This window comes from Ischnura elegans, chromosome 10 (genome assembly GCF_921293095.1).
Source record: "Ischnura elegans chromosome 10, ioIscEleg1.1, whole genome shotgun sequence".
In the NCBI taxonomy this organism is placed as follows: Eukaryota; Metazoa; Arthropoda; class Insecta; order Odonata; family Coenagrionidae; genus Ischnura; species Ischnura elegans.
Genome location: NC_060255.1, coordinates 73,815,241 through 73,831,590, shown reverse-complemented (window position 1 = coordinate 73,831,590; position 16,350 = coordinate 73,815,241). Strand labels below are relative to the sequence as shown.

General features: G+C 35.3%; 1 non-coding gene across 1 annotated transcript; it reads right to left on the bottom strand.

Annotated features, from left to right (window-relative positions):
* Nucleotides 1–665: 665 nt before the first annotated feature.
* On the bottom strand, nucleotides 666–737 carry Trnae-uuc. Its single transcript has one exon. It is a non-coding gene; the product is annotated as a tRNA-Glu (tRNA).
* Between the last annotated feature and the right edge of the window lie 15,613 nt (nucleotides 738–16,350).

The window sequence follows — 16,350 nt, the reverse complement described above, 5'->3', positions numbered from 1 at the left end:
ACTTAAGCATTACAATTTGTGTCTTGTAAAAATTACTAAATTAACAATTTCACTAACAAACAAATTTTTACATAAAAAAAACATTCTTAATAGCAATTAAGCATATCAATATATAAAATACTGTTACATTCCATTATCAACAATCAGACAATATCCATGTCTTAATTTTTCTTTTTACTTCACACAAAGATTTTAACTCTTTAAATTCGCTCTTCAAATTATTGAACAGTTTAGGTACAACAACTTTCAATTGCCTACAACCCTTATGCGTATAACATCGCGGAATCTCATACATTCCTAAAGCCCTTAAATCGATATTACTATTAATATTTCTTTTCCTTTTGTATCTATTATTAAAATAATTATCAATTATTAATATGTACTGATACAATTTATCAAGTGGTAATGTACCAAGGTCTTTAAAATACGAGTCACCTGAATATCCACCATTTTCCTCAAAGTTAGTTTGATGAATCATTTTTAAAATCCTTTTTTGGTTGGACTTCAATCTTTTCATATTAGTCACACCACATGATCCCCACACAGTAAGGCCATATCTGAGAAGGCTCTCAAAAAGACCGTGATACATCATTTTGAGTACATTTTTCGTGACGCTGTCCTTCAGATAATAAAATTTGTACATAATGCATCTGAGCTTTAAAAAGTTCCCATGCCGGGTATCGAAACCGGGCCTTCTGGGTGAAAGCCAGATATCCTAGCCACTAGACCACATGGGACGGTAAATGGGACTACTCTATAATCTTTTATTAACTCTAGGGATATGTCGATTCTAAGAACCGATTCTCGATTCCACCGATTCCCATGCAAATAATCGGAATGGAGTATCGATCAACTAAAGAGTCGAACCCGATTCCATCGATTTCAGGGCGGTAAATTTTCGAAAATAAATAAATAATAAATAAATAAGCTTGGAGCATAAAGGCCGCCACACACCTTTGCCATTGTGTACTGTACATCACGACGTTAACAATTCACGTCTGAAGCAAGTAAAAGTGCTCATTACTGTATTGAATTTGGATATATATTATCATAATACCAGCATACATAATACAATTTATAATAATAAATATACATTTGGGTCACTTAACTTTCTCTGTTATTTTATTCCATTCAATTCTTAAAATTTTAAGGCAGCAATTCCACTGTCAAATCAATATCCCACCTGTTAGTATGAATAAGCATCGATGGAATTGGAATCAAGATTTCGCATCCATCTTTACCTGTTCCATATATTTCATGTAAAGAAGGATGTGGCATCCTTATCATCAATTTACTTATTCTAATTTATGGTCGGATTAGGCTCAAATTTTGGAAAAAAAGTGGAATAATGATAGAGAAGCGTATTCTTTTGCATCCTATTTAAATCGTATTGAGAACTCCCTTCCTCCGTGAAGAGTTCTCGGGAATGCCACCGGGTCAGGAACTGCATAACTGCCGACGTTTCGATGTCCGATTTGGCCAAATTACATTGCCGGATGGACGCTACGTCGGACGAGCTCGAACGGAGAAAAACCTATAATTCGTATGAATGACTATGGGATTGATTAACGTAACAGACAGTAATGGAAAAATGAATTTGAATATTTTATCAAAGAAATTTCCCATTTTACCAAGATTGTTAGTGCAAAAAAACTATTTTTGCATAAACTTTTATTCGTAAACGCCGAGTAAAATTTGAGGAAATAATACACTTCATTATTATCATTTTTGTACAGAAGCAGAACACCAGATGATATACGAATAGAAGTTAACGCCTATAATGCGTCAGTTAAAATAATACACATTTCACTTCCTTTCTGACGGTCCATAGTTGACACGTACATGTATTTTTTATCCATGTGCCACTGATGCACAGTCACTTCCAAAGGTTTTAGGACAATGTTTGTGGCACCACTTCTGCTTCTCGAGGAATTTTAGTTTCATTTACTCCTTTTGTTTTCCTCACTTGCCCACCGATAATATTTCGTTTGTGGGTGAAGATGTATACACTAAAACGGAGATGTTACTTGCAAATTGATTATAATCTTTCGATTTATGTCGGATTTAATGATTATTTCGAGTGCATTTACTACGTACTTACCCCGGTTTTCACTGTTGGTTTGCATTTTACGTGTCATAATACCTAGTAATAGTTTCTAGTAATAAAACGAAATGTGTGATTCTTTTAATCAGTCTTTGAACTGCTTAATAACGTTAACGTTCGGTTTTTATCCGTCATTTACGACCAGCTGACTATTTTTCGAATTATTTGCCTTTGAAATGTAGCCATTATAAAAAAGGATAAGGCCACACTGTGGCCTTACTAATTAGGCCAACTCTTAACCCTTAACCGGTGACGTGCGGTCTGCGAGACCGCTGGGTTTCTATAATTGTGAATATTTTCAAAATTAAGATTTCAAAATATCTATAATTCTCGTTAGCGTCATATTTTTGGATAACAAGGGCATCCCACTCTTAAAATTTAACGTTCCTTTTATAATTTATGTAAATTTGCAATTGAACTCGATTAGTGGTCTGTGAGACCGCACGCCACTTACTAAGAATGCATAAAAAAGGAATAAGCGGGATGAATTTCATGGCTACTTACTACTTAGCCTTCCAACTTTAACATTGTTGCCTTTGCTGAATATGGCGAAATACTGATACATAAATATAATAATTATAACTCAAGTATTTTTGGCATCAGCTTTTTGATCCTGCTTCAAATCACAATTTTTATGACAAATTCCTTCGTATTGGGAGTGTAAAAATGTTAATACAAGTTTAAAAATGGTTAAGCATTCAGAGAAAAATTAAAAAAAAACAATAAAAACGGCGTAGCAATATTTTATGAATTTTTAATTTATTGCGGTCTCCCAGACCGCACGCCACTGGTAGTGTAACAAGAATTGAACTTCACTGGTTAAGGGTTAACTTTTACGTGGCTCATTACGGTAACCTTCACTCACAAACGAAATACTATCGGTGAGGAACCAAGGAAAACAAAAAGAGTAAATGAACATTCCTCGAGAAGCAGCAGTGGCGCCACAAACTTTGTCCTAAAACTTTTGAAAGTGACTGTGGGGAAAGGTAAAGGTTTACTCGAAGCTCTGAAATACCAATGACACCGAATTGGGTCCCAAACTTTAACAATGCGACCAGTCCATGGAACACAGGTCAAAGGAACATTCAGTTATCCTCCTCGCTTATATTGAGGAATCCTCGCACTCCCCGCACAGATTTCATCTGCAGAGGATAATGGAGGTCTTAATTGTAACAAAATATTTATTTCAATGTAACAAAAATCAACTCCTCTCTCCTATCCCCTAGGCTTTTCATGGCGACGTTCTTCATCTCTTTAATATCCTGTAAACCTTCCCCTATGCACCTCATTCGGGGCCGTGCCTTGCCCTTCTTCCCTTGCAGCTTTCCTCCTTCTATGGTTTTCATCAGGCCATCATGCCACGTAATATGGCGAACTAAGTTGTCACGTCTTTGTTTTGTGTATTACGGAGCCTTAATCATTAAATTTCATGTTAATAACTTTAATATAAAAATACTCAGTACAAAAAATAGGCAAGATTTTTAATGCGGTTATCATTAAGTTCGCTTTGTTTTGTATATTACGGAGCCTTAATCATTAAATTTTATGTTAATAACTTCCATGTAAAAATACTCAGTACAGTACTGGAATACATACCCTTGAGGTTTTTAAAAGATTCCTCTTTTCTCCCACTCTTCCTAGTACATCCTCGATACTGAGACTATCGATCCATTTTATTTTCATCATTCTTCGGTAGCACCACATGTCGAGTGCTTCCACTCTTGTCAGACTTCTCTGCTGGTGACAACACCCAAGCCTCGCTTCCATAGAGAAACATGCTCCATATATAGCATCCAAATAATGGATAGAAAACATAAAAAAGAATTTTCCCATCCGTTCCACCGGGATATAGACATTGACCCTCCACCGTGCTGTAATTGGCAAGCTATTTTTAAATTACATAGCTACATTTCCGCTTTATATACCATACCGCTCTTCGAGATACGTTTTTTTTTCGTTTCACATACAGAATATATAAAATCCATCCTTTCCACTGGGGTAGTTGTCGCCCCTTCACCGAGCCGTGATTGGCTACCTATTTTAGCTCACGCAGCTATATTTCCGCTTCCCGAACCGTTTCCCACCCCAGTGACCCCGAATCAGTAGCGTCTCAGCAGGGGTTGGCCCATTATGGACCCCACTTTCAGCAAATGCCTACCCAGATATTGGCTTCTTCCGCATTCATTGTTGAATACCAAGGATCGTCAACACAGACATCCGTGTGATTACATCTAAAGGATCCTGCCGTAATCAGAGTTACGCTATACGTTAGATGAAGTTATTATTTATACCAAATTCCGCTTGGCACTGATATCTTGACATTTTTTTATTCTTATTCAGAGGAGTTTATTATTCCATCCAAATAGTACCTTGCATCGTAATAAAACTCAGGCCAACAAAAAATTTTTTTTAGTGCCGGGAGTTTTTGAGCTGATATTAACAGTATGTGTGGTGCTGAATCCAAATATGATATCCGTTTTTATGTAACAGCTCTACTTTTTTAGATACGGCGCATTTTATGATTAGATTTTTTTATATTTGATACATTTCAGAAAATATTTTTCAAATTTAAATCAACTTATAGATAAACTAATTCATAACTACTCTGCAGTGTTTACTTTGAAAATCATCTTTATACCTTTGAGAAAGGGGTTGGGGAGGATTTGGCATGTTTGAAGAAGGGCGTATAGAGTGGAGACAGTGGGAAAAAATACAACTGATGGATGCGGGAAAATATGAAGTGATTGGCAGAATAAATGTTGAGATCGTAGGGCTATGGGGTTAGAGATATCTGCGGTAAAAAAGACCTAAAATTGAAATTTATTTATTTTTAATCAATTCTATATGGTCGTGAAAGCTAAGTTTATTGTCAGGTTGTATTCCTGGAGATCTCCTAGACACGCTATATTACAATGTTCTTAGTGGAGTGCTCGCTCTTGAATCCTCGCGGTAAACAAAGTGACCTTTCACTTAAAATATGGATAAAGTAAAACAAGAATTAAGTAAGAATTGATGTTATGTTGCTTATCTAGAGGCCACTGAGAAGAAACTAACTTGTCTTCGGTATCTTTGGTCGCTGAGAGGGCAGAAACGTTACGTAGAAGCGTACAATTACTATTTTTTCGTATTTATATTGAGCTTATTTCTCATATCCTCGTTCACGCGCTCAAGTATAACAGTCTATTGACCCTCAGAGTAAACATATGAATCAGGGATATTAGCGGAATTGTTGTATGTGAACAAGATTGATGGGTCACAATCAAAGGTAATTTGATGCCCGACTCACATGTGATCGGATTGGCCGACTACGATGATAGCGCTTGTCTTTACCACTTCCTGATCATCTGAAATTTTGAGGATAGCTCGGAAATGGATGGCAATGCAAATTTCTTACACTTTTACCATATTCAAAATGGCATCGTAATATTCATAAATAAGAATTAAATAAAGCGATTAGTTCCAATAATGGCCAACAAAAGAAATGGAGTTTATGCATAAAAAGTAACGAAAAAATTAAGGGAGGAAAAAATATATCCATTTCTCTCTCTAGGCATTTCTCTGCTCAGACATAACTAGAAATTATGATAAGATTAAGTTTGATAACATTAAGTTCAATCAGATTAAGTTTGATGAGAAAGTCATTAGACATGGGTTTTTATGTCACCCTTGTCACTCAGGAAAAGCGAATATAATCTTACATGCGCACTTACATGCATCTTACATGATATCTGGAATGTTATTTAAATCTCAAAGCAACTTCCTCCTCAGAAATATTTCAAATTTTCAATTATTTAAGGGTCCAAAGGCCATCATTATCTTCTTTTTAATAAAATGTGTTTTTTTTCTTCATAAAATACGATATTTTTACATTGTCATATTATTCCTCTCTTTTTCTCTATTTCCACTGTTCCTTAATCAGATTTTATCATTCGTTAATGAAGAGAAGTATAAGGATTTCGAACAAATATATGTATTAAAAAGGAATCGATCAAAGTTTTAACGGACCGTTAATTATAAATAAACTACGATTTTGGGTGTTTTCTGAGTATTTTCCACGTACGTTAATAGATGTTATTTAGTTAATTTGTTCGAATCATCGCAATAATACTTAAGTTGGTTTAGGTTACTAATGCGCAGCCGCATTGGATGCTCATGTCTGCGGGTCTGACTGCAGTTTCCCCAAAGAAATGTAACCATGGTCAAATTTATTCAATTCATTGAAGGAAAGAGACGGGTGCTAGATGGAAACTCAATACGGAGGCCTACTTCCTGTAAATTGCATGCCAGTATCATATAATTAAACGGGTAACGTCATTTTACAGATTATTTTTACTTTCATCCACCCAAAATTGTACTTGCCCTCATGATCAATCCTTTCTATTAAGGCCGCTCTTAGAAATTTGACAACATAAGATTTTGAACTCTTTGCCTTCCATTGTAGGTACATGGTTACGGCTCATTGCAAAAAACGAGATGATGTATCGCCGACACATTTAACTGGATCAATAAAGATAACGCAACTAAATATCTTCTTTGATCGAAAAATAATCGAATAAAATAAAATAAATATACGAATATTCTTAAAAAAGAAGAACCTTCTTGCAGTTGAGAATACAAGCATAGAAGTAAGAAAGAAAATTCATCGGATGCTGCATATGGAGTATGTTTCTCTATGGAAGCGAGGCTTGGACATTGGCAGCAGCAGAGAAGTCAAGAGTGGAAGCATTCGAAATGTGGTGCTACCGAAGAATGATGAAGATAAAATGGATTGATCGTGTATGTGAAAAGGAAGTGCTCAGAAGTGTGGGAGAAAAGAGAAGCCCTCTAAAAACCTTAAGCAGAAGACATGACAACTTAGTTGGCCACATTTAAGGAAGGATAGTCCGATGAAAAAAATCGTTGAAGGACAGGTGGAAGGAAAATAGGGCAAGGGACGGCCCCCAATGAGTTACATAGGACAGGTTATAAAGGATGTGAAAGAGAAGAAATACGTCACTATGAAAAGGTTAGCGAATTGGAGAGAGGAATGGAGAGCTGCGTCATACCAATCTTAGGATTATTGAGTAATGATGATGAAATAAATATTTATTTATTTTATTTTTTTATTTTATTTTTTTATTTTAAAGAAATATAACCACATACAGCATATGCCATTTTATCGTGGCCAGGTAACAATACATAAATTAGAGGACGAAGACGCAATATAACATGTAGAAAACAAAAAACAAAAGGACAACAAGAAACTGCAGTGACAAGACTACTTCGGTGACAGATAGGATAGGGAAAGGCTTATGAAGGATTTCAATGGAAGTGCAAAGGGGTCGATGTGTGGAGGGAGTGAGTTCAACACAGAAGTAATGCGGTAGAAAAACGAACGTTTAGTGAGTGAAAGTCTAGGAATGGGCATGTGGATTAGGGGATGAGAACGGGTAGGGCGGGGTGGAACTTTAAAATTGATAAAAGAGAGCAATGCTGGGCAGTCGATGGTGGAAATATCTCCACGATCGCAGGAAAAAAGTTTTCTAGGCGGAAGTGGGTTACTGTAACCTATACATTCTTTTGAATAACGAAGTTGGCGAAAGGTCTAAAATATCTACATTGATGGATCTATAAGAAAGGCATATCTTTTTACGCATATGATCGCGTATATTTAGAGCACCAAGCCTGTTTGCTCCGCCTAAATGGACAGCCCCTCGAGAAGGTCACTTTCCTCAGCGGTGAAGGACGTGGAGAGGGTGGGTTTTGATGCTACCCTATCTCCAGGGATTTTGTGTTTATCTGAGCGCGGAGGGTGGAAATATATCCCCACACGTTCAGAGAAATGGTGTGGTCGAGTGACTTGAGCGTGGAGATGATCTTCGCAAAGTTGAGATAAAAATAGCGGCGTAAAAGTAAAAATCCTAGAATGTCGTGCTGAATAAGGATATTATTTTGAAAGGAGGAAGAAAAGCTTGGAAATTTGTATAGGATAGATATTAAATCCCAAATTAATATAGAAAGGAGATTTAGAATCAAATCCCAAGGAGAAAGGGGATCACGGGTTGGTGCGGTAGCTTCCCAGCCCGTGAGCTCGGGTACATACCTCGGCGAAGAGGGAAAATTATCATTATACCCGATTTACTACCCGATCCCTGATTTAATGTTGTGCGGAGGCCATTTCAATTGCAACTCTACCGCTACCTAAAAAATCCAGTGTAATGTTTAAAAAATCCAGTATAAAATTAAAATAGTTGAATGTGACCGCTGGAGAAAAATCACTATGGCAATTAAGAATACGCAGCTACTCATTTGTGAATATATTTCTAAGATTTTAATGTGAAAGAAAGTTATATGATGCTGCAGTACATAAAAATAAGGTGACGATAAAATTAAATCTTATATATAAAAATGAATCGCAAAATGTGTTGGTAAGCGCATAACTCAACAACGCCTGGACCAATTTGGCCAATTCTTTTTTTAAAATGTTCGTTGAAGTCCAAGGATGGTTCTTACGGCGAGAAAAAAATCGAATAATTGCCGGGAAAACCCTAAAAACAGCCCTTTTCTTTTTCACATACAAACGTTTTCTAACTAAAACGTAGAATCAATTTGAGCTTTATTGCTATTATATAAAGTTCATATTAAATTACAAGCACTCACTGTTATCTAAGAAATGTAGGTGTGTAATGTAACATTTTAATTACTAAATATATTCAAAATATTAATTAAATTGAAATTACATTTAAAAAATTTAATTCGAGCTGATTGTAAGCCCAGCCGTGGCCCAGATCGAGTTGACACTTCACTACCGTGTTTGTAAACAAATCTCCAAGCAATTGTTGACAAACGGTAATGTCCGTGTTCCTGTCAAGGAATCGAGTAGTTTTAACTAATTTCCTTGGAATGATTGCAAATTAGTTTCAGTGAGCTCATCAACAAAGAGTTCCAGAATATGATTGATCACCAAAAGAATCAAAGATGGTTGATTTAGCGAGCAAGAACGAAGATGTGGATGACTAAAACGAGGTAAATTCAAATAGTTCGTACTCTGCATGGATTCGAATCTTTTAAATGTGTAACAAACGAAGACGAAATCACCAACTATCTATCTGAATATTTTAAGTCCTTGGACGTACCTGGCTTACCAAGGCACGATTTACAGAAAAATGTAGTTTCTGTGCTCATGATCTTTCGAAGCCTAAACCAACCATAACTATCCAACGGAACGTGTTTGGTCATTAAAAAAATTGGTGATGAATGTGATTCACGCAACTTTACTCAAAGGAAAATTCAAAGGTTAGGAAGTCCTCATTCCGTAGATTCCATGATCTCAACTCATATGCCCTTTTGAGCTTAAACGTATTCAATTTACAATTCGTGTTGCATTCGTGATAACGATTAAAAAAATCGCATGGTCATTTTTTCAGTTTTTGGGTTGTTTGTGCTCATGTGCTAATGAAAACCCATGATTTTCTCATGGTCAATTTAGCGTGCTATGTTCACGAGTCGATAAACCATCCTCTGTATTTCTTCCTTCGCTTCAAGTGCGTAGCTAGGATAGGGGGTTTTTGGTGCAGCTAATACCACGGGTCTGTAGGGTATAGAAAACTCGCTAAGGTAAGCGGGAAGTGTGGGGGCACTTCCCCCAGACATTTTTTAAGATAAATGGTTCAAAATAGTGGGTTTTGTGGCTGTGTGAATAGTTAAATATGTTTTGTTTGTTAGTCATCCGTCCCCCTAATATTAATAACATAATCTTTCATTAAAAAATTCTCTAAGCTCTTGGGGGGGGGGGGGTTTATCCCCCAAAACCTCCCCTCGCTGCGTCACTGCTTTGCTTCGCTATATTTATTTAGCTTAATCCGCTTCATCTTGCGCCTGATAACAAAACAAAAACTGTTGTTTCTCAGAAGGTGCTTGACGCAAGACATTAAACCCGAATGTGTAGGGCTCACCGTGGTGCGTTTACGCATGCAGTACGTTTACGCATGCAGTACGTTTACGCAGTGCATTTTTTCCAAACAGAGATACTAAAACTGGCGCGCCTTAAGTCATTTAATGCGAATGCTGCTTCATAGGGGCTTTTCTTGCACGATTTTGAGCATCAGTCAAGCGTCGGTCTGGGGTCGTGTCAACCTGCCCCCTGAATGGGCCAAGTGTATGCAACAGACTTGGACCTAAAAACATTTTTTTACAGCTAATAACGCAAATAGCCAACAACTGAATGCGTATAATTTTTATTTCATGAACTGCTTCATTAAACCACAATGCCCAAAATTTCTTAAGCTAAAACGTAAGAAAATTTGTTGAAAAAAATCCGCGTAAACGTGCTCCGATTCACCCTATGTAGATTCGATAAAGAAAATGTCTTTCTGACAAGCAATTTTGGTTCTCATTTACGTAGTTTTATTGAATTTGTATTCTTATTTTATTATAATAAATTAAACATGATTAAAAACGATGCAGCCGCTCTTGATTTATAAATGGTGTAAGTAAACTGTAAGTTCATTGATTGTTAGGCGGTACGAAGTTCGCCGGGTCAGCTAGTTGCTAATAAAGACGTCTTGCAATATTATTGCCGAAAAAGAATAATACGTTGATAGTTTAGAGGCCAATTTAGTTTTTAATTTTTTCATTAAAGGGGAAGTAGCATGCAGAGTTGAAAACCAAATCGGGATTATCAAAATTGAAAAAAATATAAATCTTAACGTTTGACCTCTGAATAAATATTTTATTCCAGTCAATTAGTGTCGAAGTTAAATTTTAAATTTTTTTATCAAGAGATGAAGTAGAAAGAGGTCGAATAGAACGAAGTCGGGATAGTTCAAATCGAAAAAAATGGAAAATCTGTAAATATGCCAGCTGAAAAAAGTGCTATATTATGTCTTTTTAAATAAATCTCAATAAACACTATATCTGCATTCATTAAGCCCGCAAAAAAGGCCCCCTTTGCTAATAAAATGAAACGCAAATTTCATACCTGCTCAATATTGCTCATTTAAATATAATAAAGTTCACCTTTTTCTTTAATATTTCAGTCGAGGCACAGTGACAAAATATTAAAACTCCAGTTGTTAGGTATGATTGCAGTTGTCCTAGCTATCCATGCGTATTCTTTGGGGATATATGAAATCCAAGATTAAGTTTCTGTATTTCAAAGGAGGCAATAAATTGTAAAAATACGAAGAATGAATGATTTTTTCAATGTAAATAATTTATTTAACTAAAGAATTGCTCATACTGGTTCACCCTTGCATAATTAATCAATATTTTTCATAGTGATTGGAGACTTAAGGTGAAATTTTTTCAAGTGAGATTTGAAATGCTGCCCTTTATTTCACGACGCTACAGCTTCACTGCCTTGGACTGGTGACTTCTGTGGAATAATATTTTTTAATGACAATTGCTATTTGTGAAATGTTAAAAGTTTTACTCATCTTGAGAATACTCACTACCTTGCCAATTTACTTGATTCCCGATCATTCATGTAAGTCATTAATGAGTACAAGGTTCCTCCTAAATAATGTATTTATTCACTTTTTTCCTTCATTCATAGTGCTGAAATAGTCTTTTTTCTTACATTCACATTCAAAACTTATACTAACTCGTTTTTAGGTGCATCAATACAAATTCAATTGAAACAAATTAAGTACCGCGTAGCAGGGACGGAAGATATTTTCTTTAGGCCGTCATTGGGCGATTTGCAGAAGTCTAAATTCAATATTTTAATGAGGTTTACCTACTTCTGGCGCCCTATTTTTATATTCCTTGCATCCCGTAGCAACGCTTTAGTAGTCAGTAGCTGTCTCACGTTGATTTTTTAAAATTTTATTACGTGGGAATAGTTTCGAGAATTCCTGGAAATTCACGGCCGTCTCGTCTTTTACCCATTCACAACACGTTCCCTCAGGTATTTCCATAATTACTCCCTTAAGTGAAGAAAAACAAACAGCTAAAATGCATAGTCTATATTCTAGTCTCCTGAGTACCCCATCAAGAGATTTAGATAAAAAAGTTCCTTCTTCTCGAGTTGTTTTTTCATGGAATACGCACCTTCAGTCTTTACTCGCGAACAATATGTTTTCGTACATTAATTAATTTAAGGAAAACGCTTTTCATCATATATTATCCATTTTAAAAAAAGGGAGATATGAATAGGAAAACTTTTATTATTTTACTTGCGGATATCGTTTTTCGTTTTTAATGCATGAAATTTTAATTTAAAACTACGACGACTGAATAAGAACTGTAGAGTTGCTGGCTTATTTGTAGACATTACCAAAGCCTTTGACTCCATTAATCATAACATACTAATGAATCGATTATGGGAAGCGGGTATACGTGGAACCGCATATGATTGGTTTCAAAGTTATCTTTGTGATCGAGATCAATGTGTGCGTCTCAAAAATTGCTACAGTGAAAAGATTCGACTCACCTGTGGTGTCCCACAGGGTTCTGTGTTGGGACCCATACTGTTTTTAATATATGTAAACAATTTATGTGCTGGCAGGTTTAAAGGTCAATTAACGTCATTCGCAGATGACACTGAACTAAGTTACTCTGTTAATAGTGTTGATGATCTATATGAACACATACAAAGTGATCTATTAACACTCAATATGTGGTTTTCGGCTAATTATATGTTGTTAAGTGAAAAAACGAAATATATTATGTTTAGCATGAGTAAATCTACCTCAAACAAAAGTAAACTATACTATCAATGTGCAAATTGAATAAAAGATAATGTTACTTCCTGTGATAAATGTATTTTGATCGAACAGGTTAGTCACATAAAATATTTAGGTATATATTTTGACCAAAATTGTAAATGGAAGTCTCACATAAATAAATTAAAATCAGAAATGATTACTATTGTAAGAAAATTCTACTTCCTCAGATACATATGCCCTGAATCAGTGTTAAAAATGGTATATTATGCTCTCGTTAATTCAAGATTGCAATACGGAATAGCCTGCTGGGGTGGAGCATATTTTATCAACATTAAACCATTGATAGTGGCGCAAAAAAGGGTTATCAGGGTTATAACACGATCGTATAGGAAAAGCCACTCATTTCCTCTATTCAAAAAATTAGATGTCCTCCCACTAAGGCATTTATTCATTTATAAAGTCCTTAGAATATTCTATAACCGTAGTGGTGAAAAGGCCCGACCACAAAACTATGACATTAGAGCTTGGAGAAACTTCCATATACCTAGGCCGACGACCGAAATTTATCGACAGTCATACAATTACTTAGGGCCTAAATTGTTTAGCATGTTGCCGAGTAATGTAGCAAACTCGGAAAAAAGATGGGGATTTAAATCCGCCGTTAAAAAATGGCTTATGATGTGTGAGGAAGTAGTTTTTACTAAGAAAGGTGGGTTAAAAAGTTTACAATAAAAGGAATATTGTATATTCTATGTATGTAATTATGCGTTTATATAAGAAAAATAGTTATCCTTGTCCAAATATTTGAAATACGTTTTGTAATAATGAATGCAATCGGCAATAGAACAAATAACTGAATACAAAGAAATTTTACTTCTCATGTGTGCTAGCACCAGACCTATGTAAAAAGTTTATGATGGTAGCCCCAAAACTACTAAAAGGGGTACCTATATATTCCAAAATATTTAAGTATGTTCTAAAATGTAATATTTGATTGTAAATGGAATAAATTATATATTATATTAATATATTATATTATATATTAAAAACTTATTGTAAATTTTATATATAACATATTTGAAATATTCGATAGATGAAGGGACAATAGGATGTTATTTTGTTGTTTTTAATAAAACATTTTCTCCTTAAATATATTTATACATGAATTGAACGAAGTTTATGAATTTATTTATACATAAATATATAAATCCTATCCTATATAAACATAACTTTTTATGATATTTCATGGAGTTTAGGTCAGTAAACTATTTATTGACCTAAACTCCAAGAAATATCATAAAAAGCTATTAAACAAGGTCAAGAATAGAAGAGGAAAAGTAATAATAATACTAATTATATAAATATATAAAAATATATTTAAGGAGAAATATATGTTTTATATTTTTACATTCCTTTATACCATTTAGTTTTGTTAGAACGGAAACACGTCTACACGAGCAAAGACGAATTCTCAACAGGGATGGCAAGTGAAACGAAAAGAAAATTTTTCATTTCAACGCGGAGGGAAACGAATATACGAGGCCTAGGTTTAGTTTCGTTCCCGAACGAAATTATAATCACTAAGGCGTTTAATTTCGACCCGGGATGAAACTTCACTGCCGGGAAGGTAACTAAATTATTCGAAACTCCGCTGCTCATAGTTAAGTTTTGACCACAGAAGTCAAGTGGAGGTGGTTAAGAGGGAATAGTTTCGACCCATTACGTTTGAAATAGGTGGAGAGGTTGAAGAATTGAGCTTAAAGATCGAATGGCCAGTTGTGTTCAACGTTCTCCTGTTAGTGGTAAAGACATTAGGACTCCAAGCATCTAATGGAGGAGGCTTGAACCTCTACTTCATTCAATCATACTTCGTACTCTGTGTGTGTGTCGAACTCTTCGAAGGTGAAGCGTGTATTCGCTCCGGTGCGAAAAATTATCTGCATTTCGTTTCGTCCCAGAGTTTTAGTTTAGTTTTGACCCGAAGTAGTTTGACTCCGATTTCGTTCCTATCCTGAGGTTAAATTCATTTCGTTTCGTTTCTACATTTCATTCTCGGGAACGAAACTATTGAAAATTTACTGGTTTTGACTATGTATTGTTTTGATTGCCATTCCTGCTTCTCAAGAGCCTCCTACTAGGGTCACCCTTTCAGGATTCGCTCACTTTAACAACTGGGATGCAACGGACAATGAAGTTTGTGACAATGGAGTCACGTCATCACATTTAATGCAAAGAAAGGAGTGTTTATTAAAAAAAAGCTGTCATAGCAAGTGGAAAAATTCTGGATTCGAATCATGTTTAAAGAAGACAAACGTTTGACGTCAAATTTCTTAAGATGTGGCAGAAAAAAATCTCATTCACGTCTTGCTCTTGATCGCTCCTCTTGAAAAACACGTCGGGGAGATTTGTAAGCTGGAGTAATGGGTGAAATGATGACAGCAAGATTTATGTTCAAGAGGCAGTTGTCACACAGCCTAGTCTCGTATATTTGCGATAAGAGTGAAGGAGCGGAAATGCAAATTATTTTAAATGGTAGTCTCTAAGATGGTGAAAGGACCTTCCACGATTCTGTACGAAGGGAAAGCCTGCGATCCTTCCTCGGTAGTATCTAAGGCTTCTCCTTCAAGAATAATCATGCGCTATCGGGCTTTTATTAAAAAAAACTCAAGTGCGGATGTACTTTTTGGCGTAGTTTCATCAGTGAACAAATTGCGGAATACTATTAAAATATAAAAACATCATTTATAACAAACACCGAGTTTTATCAAGAAAGAAAATAACAGCATAAGGCAAAACGTTTTAAGCAAAGATAGAGAAAATTTGAAATGTCCGATGAAAAGGTTACGTCAAGTTTGTAGGAGAACATTTCAAATATACAAAAACGAAAAACGAGGAGTGCATCAAGGTTTATATTCACTTTTCTAAGAATGATATCCAGTGACCATCAAGTGTTGATTTCATAGCCTCACATACGCTTCACGCTTGCACTAACACTCAACAATCGCCCACCGAATCAAATCCGCTCATCTAGAACTACTAGGGCTACTAGATGAGCGGATTTTATTTGATTCGTTGGATGATTGTTGAGAGCTTGTGAAGTGGAGGAATCGATATGTTCTTCCAAAACTTATTTTAACCCTATTTATAATATAATATATTTTACAAACATATTTGAAATTATTAATAATTCAAAGGGACGTAGGCCGTTATTCTATGTTATTTAAAAAAATAAAACGTGGTGTTTTATGAAAGTGATGGTTTTCATATTGTAAAATACAAGGCTCTTCATTTTTGTTAGAGTAGACAAATGCCTAAATCAGAAATATCGGCTTCACGAGGGCCTCGATATCGATGACTAAGTTCTAACAACACGTACCTCAAAAATAGCAACTTCTCAGGAGAGCTAAAGGAGTGATTTATATTTTTAATTGTACACTGAAATTAAAAACCAAAAGTTCATAAAACTGAAAAAGAAGCATACATTTTGAAATAAAAAGTTGTTTTTTTTTTGCATGAATTTTATTTTTTAAATGTCATTACGCTTTGTTTCAGATGCCTGTGTCAAACCGGCCTAATTTTGAGATACGTGTTGTTAAA